At 39.1% G+C, this 8,136-nt stretch overlaps 1 pseudogene; it reads left to right on the forward strand.

Moving 5' to 3' along the window:
- The first annotated feature begins 6,601 nt into the window (after positions 1 to 6,601).
- LOC110594591 lies at positions 6,602 to 7,838 on the forward strand (annotated as a pseudogene).
- The last annotated feature ends 298 nt before the right edge of the window (positions 7,839 to 8,136 follow it).

The raw sequence follows: 8,136 nt of genomic DNA on the forward strand, positions 1-8,136 counted from the left end.
CGGAGGAACTCAAATCATTCTACATAAAGATACATACACATACATGTTTATTGCAGCACTATTTACAATAGCAAAAACATGGAGCTAACTATGTTACCCATCAAAACTGGACTGGAAAAAAAATGTGGTACATATATACAATGGAATATTATGCAGCCATAAAGAAGAACAAACATATGAACTTTGCAGCAACTTGGGTGGATTTAGAGTCTATCATACTCAGTGATCTATCACAGAAACAAAGAGTACCATATGTTCTCACTCATAAGTGGACTTTGAACAATTATCATAATACTATAAGAAAGGGATTGGCAGTAGCGGGAAACTGCCAGGGGAGGGTGGGGTGGAATTGGCGGTTGAGGGAAACTGCCAGCGGAAGGGGGAGAACACCTCACCAACAAGGGTTCCTGCATAATGAACATTTGCATACCTAACCCTGAATTGTACCCCACATCATTAGAATTAAAAATTTTTTAAAGTGGGAAGAATATTAAAATATACTTTGAAAAATAAGGGCAAAAATTATTTCAGCCCTATGAAAAAAATACTTAATACTAGCTCTCATAACAAAGCATAGATAATTAAATATAGACCTCAGCAAGAAAGAGTCAAGACCAAATTTAATGGGGAAAATAAAATCTTACTTTTTTCTGTTTTTGAAGATGAACTGACCTTGTTTCTTGCAAAACATAGCCCTTCCTCTTCTAAGTCACATCCCACACACACTCTCTCTCTCTCTCTTTTCCTTTGGGAATCACTCCAACACAATTTTCCACTGTGTCACCTGCATCCTCAAATTTTTCAACGGGACATTGATCAGATTTTCACAATCGGCTATTTCTTACCACTGCTTTGTCTTGATGAAACTCTGGCTGTACTTTTGACTTTAACAATCATCTGTATTTTTCTTGCCCCTAAACTGAGCAAGTACACAAAAAAGTGAAATATGCCCCCTTTATCAGCTTCTACAAATCGACTGAAGACAAATTCTTTTTTCTGTTAACACCACTGGTCATTTTCTCTTGTTTGTCCATGTTTCTATTCGAAGATTCTACTTACCTCTGCTGGCTTCCCCTCATACCTTATTAAAGAAAACTGCTTCTCTATAGTAGAAATACTTGTAGATTTCTGAGACTGGATCAAAGCAAACAACAGACAAACAAACAAAAACTGGTTTTGAGGTCTTTCCTGTAAGTCCAACTTCCTTTCAGCTCTGATCTCCAGTCCCTCCATCCTGTTCTCAGTACAGGCTGATAGGGTTGCTCTTAGCATGGGTCATTGCCCCAGAGAAAACTGTGGGAGGAGGTTGGATCAGATCTGGACTCACTGTCAAGTCTCCCACTCAGGTCTGACATGTCTGTGTTCGATCCAGCGTGGGGCAGGGGCATCTTTCTCTCTGAGTTTGATGAGATTACCTCTAGTACCCAAGTCGGAGGTGGGTGGAGCTGAACAGGGCAATATAGGTCTCTGCCTGGTCGGTCCTGGGACAGAGAAAATGCTCCGGTTGGCGTTTCCTGCTGGTGATGAAGCTCCTCTCTCCAGTCCTCCCGGATCTTCTCTCTCCACCGATCTGATTGGAGTTTCCAGCCACTTTGCTGTTGGCAGGTGGTGGTGGGCACCAGGCGCCAGGTGATAAGAATCAGCTGTATTCCGCAGGCTTTTCCCAGGAGAGTCTTGAGAGCAGCAGAGCATCCTGTGTGCTGGTGGCTCCAATCTCAGTGTGGTAGGGGGTTGCAGTCACCTCTAGAAGAGAGCCCCGGGTGCATGAACACAAGTCTCCCCTCAGACCGCTTTCACTCACCCACTGGCACCTGCCTACTCACGCAGAATCTTTATGGACACTGACTTTTGTGGAGACTCACACTCCGACCTGTCCCATCTCCGTCTTGCTGGAAGTCCCTTCTTTCATTTAATATAATATTCCTTTATTCTTACGATCTCTAGTGTCTCTCTTTCCGTGTTCCCCACCACTTCACAAACACTCAGAAGCAGCAACCATTGCAATACTCACACTCACATACACATGCAAGCTTCAGGTATTATTCAAGGTAAAGTACCATATTTATTGTGGTATATATGTATTTTTTAACATTTAACATATGCAAAACTATACTACTTGTTTTCTATTTTTATTTTTACTTGTCACTGATGATTTTTTTTTAATCCTATGCTGCTCACACCATTTTTTCCCACACTGAGTTTTTTTTTTTCTTTCTTTTTTTGGCACAACTTTGCATCAAGTAACAGTTTTAGGAATGTATACGTCTTATAGCAGAACTGACTGCACATACATAAGCTCTTTTGTTATGCAGAATTACAAGCTTTTTTCAATTCTAGAAAATAATTATTGGTTTGTCTATTTAAATAATAGTCATTTTATGTTGTCTATTATGTTGTTTTTGTTCATTTTCTCAGGGACTTCAATTAAACATATGCGGAAAATTAAAATTTAACAACTTTGAAATTAAACCACTTTAAAAATGAGTAGTAACATCAAATGAAAACATAAAAAGAAAATAATTTGAAAAATTATCCTAGTAAGTACTATCAAAAATTGCTGCAACATCTTTGTAGAACGATTCATAGATATGCTCAAAGAAACTTAAATATTCTATTCCTATTTAAATATAATTTCCATTAGCATAAAATTATCCTATAAGATTATAGTGCATATTACTTAATTCCTTAGGTTATTAAATGATTAGATAATATGAATATACTACCTACCACTGAAAGAGTTCAAGTTGTGAATTTGCATGATATTCTTTTTTCTTATTTTAAAGATCTGAGGTACAATTCAGAGTTAGGTACATAAGTGGTCATCGTACAGGTTGCATGATATTCTTAAATCTTAAAGGATCTGCATCTCACAGTAGAGAAAATTTTCCATGCTGAGGTAGTTAATAAATAAGCCAGAATTTAAACTTGTATTTGTCTAATTTCAAAATTTATTATTTTTCTCTTCTTGTGACTACATATTTTATTTAAAACAATGATTTGATAAACAAAGTGGTCATATTATGACGTTTTCTGTAATATAAAAAATTTAAAATTATACATTTATTATTACAAAATTTTAAGTATTAAAATTACTTTTAAATTGTATGCTGTGCACACACTATAGCAACATATAGATTGTTTATACCACAATAAAAGTAAATACAAAAATATTTTTAATTTTAACCTATATAATACACTGCAACATAAACATGTTAAGTAAATGTACAAGTATGAAAAGTTGCAAATAGTTGGCATTAAAGAAGATTTTTAAATCAATGTTGTCAGGCAAGGGAATACTGTTTCAAGACCAGAAATCAGGTAGTTGATCTTCTGCACAACTTATGAAAACCATAAAAGATTTAAACCTGGTAGATGTTCGAGTTAAAGAATCAGCTCACCTATCAACATGTCATAAAAGAGACAATAAAAAATTTAGGTTTTTTTCCAGAATTACATTACAAGCAGGGCTAGGGCTCCCTCAGCCATGACCACTGATCTTCAGATCATGCCACTGACACAGTTCAACAGCAATTACAAAATTTGGACCGTTGCCATCCAAACTTACCATTCAAGGAGTTATGTTACCTTATCCAGGAAGGAGGTAATGGAACCAACCACAGCCTACTGGTGTTCTTTGTACTGCTTTTGGATTCCAGCCTCTGATGAAATCAGGAGAGGGACTGGTAGTCATCGAGTCATGCATCTTAAAAATCACTTGGTCCAAATGTCAGAGCTGTTTTCAGGAATCTGATATCTACTTCTACTAGATTTCTATGCACTTCCTAGAATATAATGGAAAATGGGAGACCCATACTCCTGCCAGTGATTCCCCTGCTAGAGATTCTATTTAATTTTTTGGTATAGATTTTAAATAGTTATATTTTATTTTAAAAATCTCAAAAGAATTAATCTTACTAAATAACAATAACATGGAGATGATAAACTTCATTTGCATTGCAAATGAAGTTAGTATTCTATTTCACTGTAGACATATACAGAAATGCACACATAAAATTTATATATTATAGCCAAAATTATTGCTAACCTAAACTTACTAAATATAAATATTTTAGAATGAAGAAATAGTTGTTTATTAATTAATATTTTATAGAATATGTCAATATTTGAAAATTAGTTTTAAATCCATAGATTTACCATGCTAAGCTTTGTTGTTATTGAAATTTAATAACAAAGTAATTCTGGTAAAATATGCAACTTGATTGATGGAAATGCAGATGGCTTTGTTTGAAAACCAATGTCATTAGAGAAATGTTCCAGATTGATAGTAAAACTTGTTGATAGGATCATAACCAGTTGACTAACTTCACTGAGAAAATAGAGTAGTAGTTAGATTGAGAACTAAGAATTCTCATTACTTATTGATTTTCTTGCACAAGATATCAATGAGTGGGCATCATGCATGTGTGTATAAATGTGCATGTACACACATAAGCATGGAAATATAACGTCTGGGCAAATATATGAGAGTCTTTAGACAGCCAAATTTGGATATGAAAAATATTTTGTTTCCAGTCATTATAAAATAATCAAATCATCCCACCATATAGAAAAGTAACAACAAAACTGGACAAAATACATGAAATAACTCTTTTATACATTGGAAAAAGGACATGTATGTATATGTACTGCCATCAGTAAGGGGAATCTCAAACAGAGTAAGTGCTACAATCACTCTGGCTTTCTTTTTGGAGGCACCCTTCAGATCGCAGTACAATCTACAATGGGAAACTGAGAAGAGCAGGGCAGTTTTATTGGGTAGATACAGAAGTCAGAATTGGAGTCTAAAGTGACTGGAAATGGAAGGTAGAATACTCTGTAGGAGGAAGCTGGCCGGGCTCAGTGGCTCAGCCTGTAATCCCAGTACTTTAGGTGGCCGAGGTAAGTGGACTGCCAGAGCCCGTGGGTTCGAGACCTGCCAGGGCAACTTGGTGAGACCTCATCTCTACAATAAATCAAAAAGTAGCAGGGCGTGGTAGCGTGCACCTGTAGTTCCAGCTACTCAGAAGGCTGAGGTGGAAGGATCGCCGGAGCACAGCAGGTCGAGGCTGCGGTGGCCGGGAGCATGCCACTGCACTCCAGTCTGGGCGAGGGAGTGAGACTCCAACTCAAACAAAGAAAAAAAGGAGGAAGCTACTCAAAGACCTTGAGAAATCTACACTGAGGCATTGAGGACACCTTGAATCTCTGGCTAATACTAAACTGAACTTGTGCAAGGTTTAATTTTAGAAGGCCAGTCAAAAACAACAATAGAAGGAAGAACAAGTCAGCTATAAACTAAAAAATTAATCTCAGATAGCACACACGACGAGACAAGCACGTTCTCATCAGTCAGCATGGAGAGATTTTCCTAACACTGGGCGATTTCAGGAGTGACCTGAAAAGGTCACACTTGAATGGTTGTACTCAATTAGTGTTAAAGTTGTAGCTATTCAGTCGAGCATTTAGGGTTTCCTAAATATAAGACGGTGTCATCTCATGCAGCTGCAATTTTACTTCCTTCTGTCTAATTTGCACTTTTTATTTTTTTGTTAACTCTAATAAACAAATTTGCTAAAGCTGCAGAATACAAAATCAACATACAAAAATCAGTTGTATTTCTATATGACAACAACAAACTATCCAGCAAGATTTTTTTTTAAAGTCCCACTGACAATGTACCAAAAGAATAAGATACCTGGGATTAAACTTCACTAAAAAAGTGGAAGATGTACTGTCAACTTTAAAACATAAAACATTGATTAAAGAAACTAAAGACACTCATAAATGGAAAGACAGATTTAATATTGTTACGGTGTTCAAACTTCCTAAAGTGATCTTAAGATTCAAGGCAATCTTTATCAAAATCCCAATGACACTATTTACAGACATGCTTTCTAAAATCCTGAAATGTATGTGGAACCAAAATGGACTCTATGTAGACAAAATAATCTTGAGAAAAATTAGCTTCCACCATGCTAAAAAAAATAAACTCAAAATGAAATAAATATTTAAACACAAAATCTGAAGCTATAAAACTTTTTTAAAAAGTATAGGGAAACTACTGTTTGACATTGGTCTGGGCCACTATTAATTTGATGAGAAATTAAAAGCACAGGAAACAAAAGTAAAAAGTAAGCAAGTGTGATTACATCAAACCCAAAAGCTTCTGCATAGCAAAGGAAACAGTCAGAACAGTAAAAAACAACCTACAGAATGGTAAAAAATATTTTCATGTATACATCTGGTAAGTGGCTAATATCCAAAATATGTAAGAAATTGCTCTAACTCAATAGCAAAACAACAAAGACAAAAACAATTTTTTAAAAGTGGATAAAGGACTTTAAATAGAAATGTTTCATGGGGAGACCAAAAAAAATGCCAAAGACATATAAAAACATGCTCAATCTCACTAATCATTTGGGAAATGTAAATCACACACGATATTATTTCACACCTATTGGAGTTATTATTAAACAAAAATATGAGGATATGACAAAATTGAAACCTTTGTATATTGTTGGTTGACATGTAAAATGGTGCAGCCCCAGTGAAAAATAGTACGAACGTGAGTTCTACTGTCTGTCTCTCCTCCGCTGCCACCATGAGCTTCACCATTCGCTCCACCACCTACTACTCCACCAACTACCGGTCCCTGGGCTCCAACCAACCACCCAGCCTCTGGCCCACCAGCAGCATAGCCAGCGTCTATGCAGGTACCAGCGGCTCGGGCTCCTGGATCTCGGTGTCCCACTCCACCAGTTTCCGGGAGGGCTATGGGGTCCAGGGGCCTGACTACGGGATGACCGGGAGTCTGGGCGGCATCCAAATCGAGAAGGAGACCATACAAGAGCTGAACGGCGACCTGGCCTCCTACCCGGAGAGAGCGAGAAGCCTGGAAACCGAGAACTGGAGGCTGGAGAAGAAGGAACCCCAGGTCAGGGACTGGGAACATTACTTCAAGACCATCGAGGACCTGAGGGCTCAGATCTTTGCAACTTCTGTGGACAATGCCTGCATCGTTCTGCAGATTGACAATCCCCATCTTGCTGCTGATGACTTTAGAGTCAAGTATGAGACAGAGCTGGCCATGCACCAGTCCATGGAGAGCGACATCCATGGGCTCCGCAAGGTCATTGATGACACCAGTGTCACCCGGCTGCAGCTGGAGACAGAGATCGAGGCTCTCAAAGAGGAGTGAATCTTCATGAAGAAGAACCATGAGAAGTAAAAGGCCTACAGGCCCAGATTGCCACCTCTGGGTTGACCATGGAGGTAGTCGCCCCCAAATCTCAGGACCTCAGGAAAATCATGGCAGACTTCGGGGCCCAGTATGATGAACTGGCTCAGAAGAATCGAGAGGAGCTGGACAAATACTGGTACCAGCAGATCGAGGAGAGCACCACAGTGGTCACTGCGCAGTCCACGGAAATTGGAGCTGCCGAGATGACACTCACAGAGCTGAAACGTACAGTGAAGTCCTGGAGATTGACCTGAAGGCCAGCTTGGAGGACAGCTTGAGAGAGATAGAGGTCCGCTATGCCACACAGATAGAGCAGTTCAATGGCACCCTGCTGCACCTGGAGTCTGAGCTGGCACAGACCAGGACAGAGGGCCAGTTCCAGGCCCAGGAGTATGACTCCCTGCTGAACATTAAGGTCAAGCTGGAGGCTGAGATAGCCACCTACCACCGCCTGCTAGAAGACAGAGAGGACTTCAGTTTCAGTGATGGCCTGGACAGCAGCAGCTCCATCCAGACCATCCAAAAGACTACCACCCGCAGGAGAGTGGATGGCAAATTGGTGTCTGAGACCAATGTCACCAAAGTTATGCAGTGTTGAGGAGGCGGGAGCAGGGTGCCCTTCGGGGAAGCAGGAAGCTAATGAAAAATTCAGAGGTCAAAAAAAAGAAAAATAGTATGGAGATTCCTAAAAAATTAAAAATAGAACGAATTCATCTCACTTCGGAGTATTAGTGCAATTGAATTGAAATTAGAATCAGAATCTTAGCCGGGCTCGGTGGCTCAGCCTGTAATCCCGCGCCTTTGGGAGGCTGAGGTGAGTGGATTGCCTGAGCCCGCGGGTTCGAGACCCGCCTGGGCAGCAAGACCTCATCTCTACAATAAATCAAAAAATCAGC

This window comes from Carlito syrichta, unplaced genomic scaffold, assembly GCF_000164805.1.
Source record: "Carlito syrichta isolate Samal-C Ts95f unplaced genomic scaffold, Tarsius_syrichta-2.0.1 Scaffold316383, whole genome shotgun sequence".
Lineage (NCBI taxonomy): Eukaryota > Metazoa > Chordata > Mammalia > Primates > Tarsiidae > Carlito > Carlito syrichta.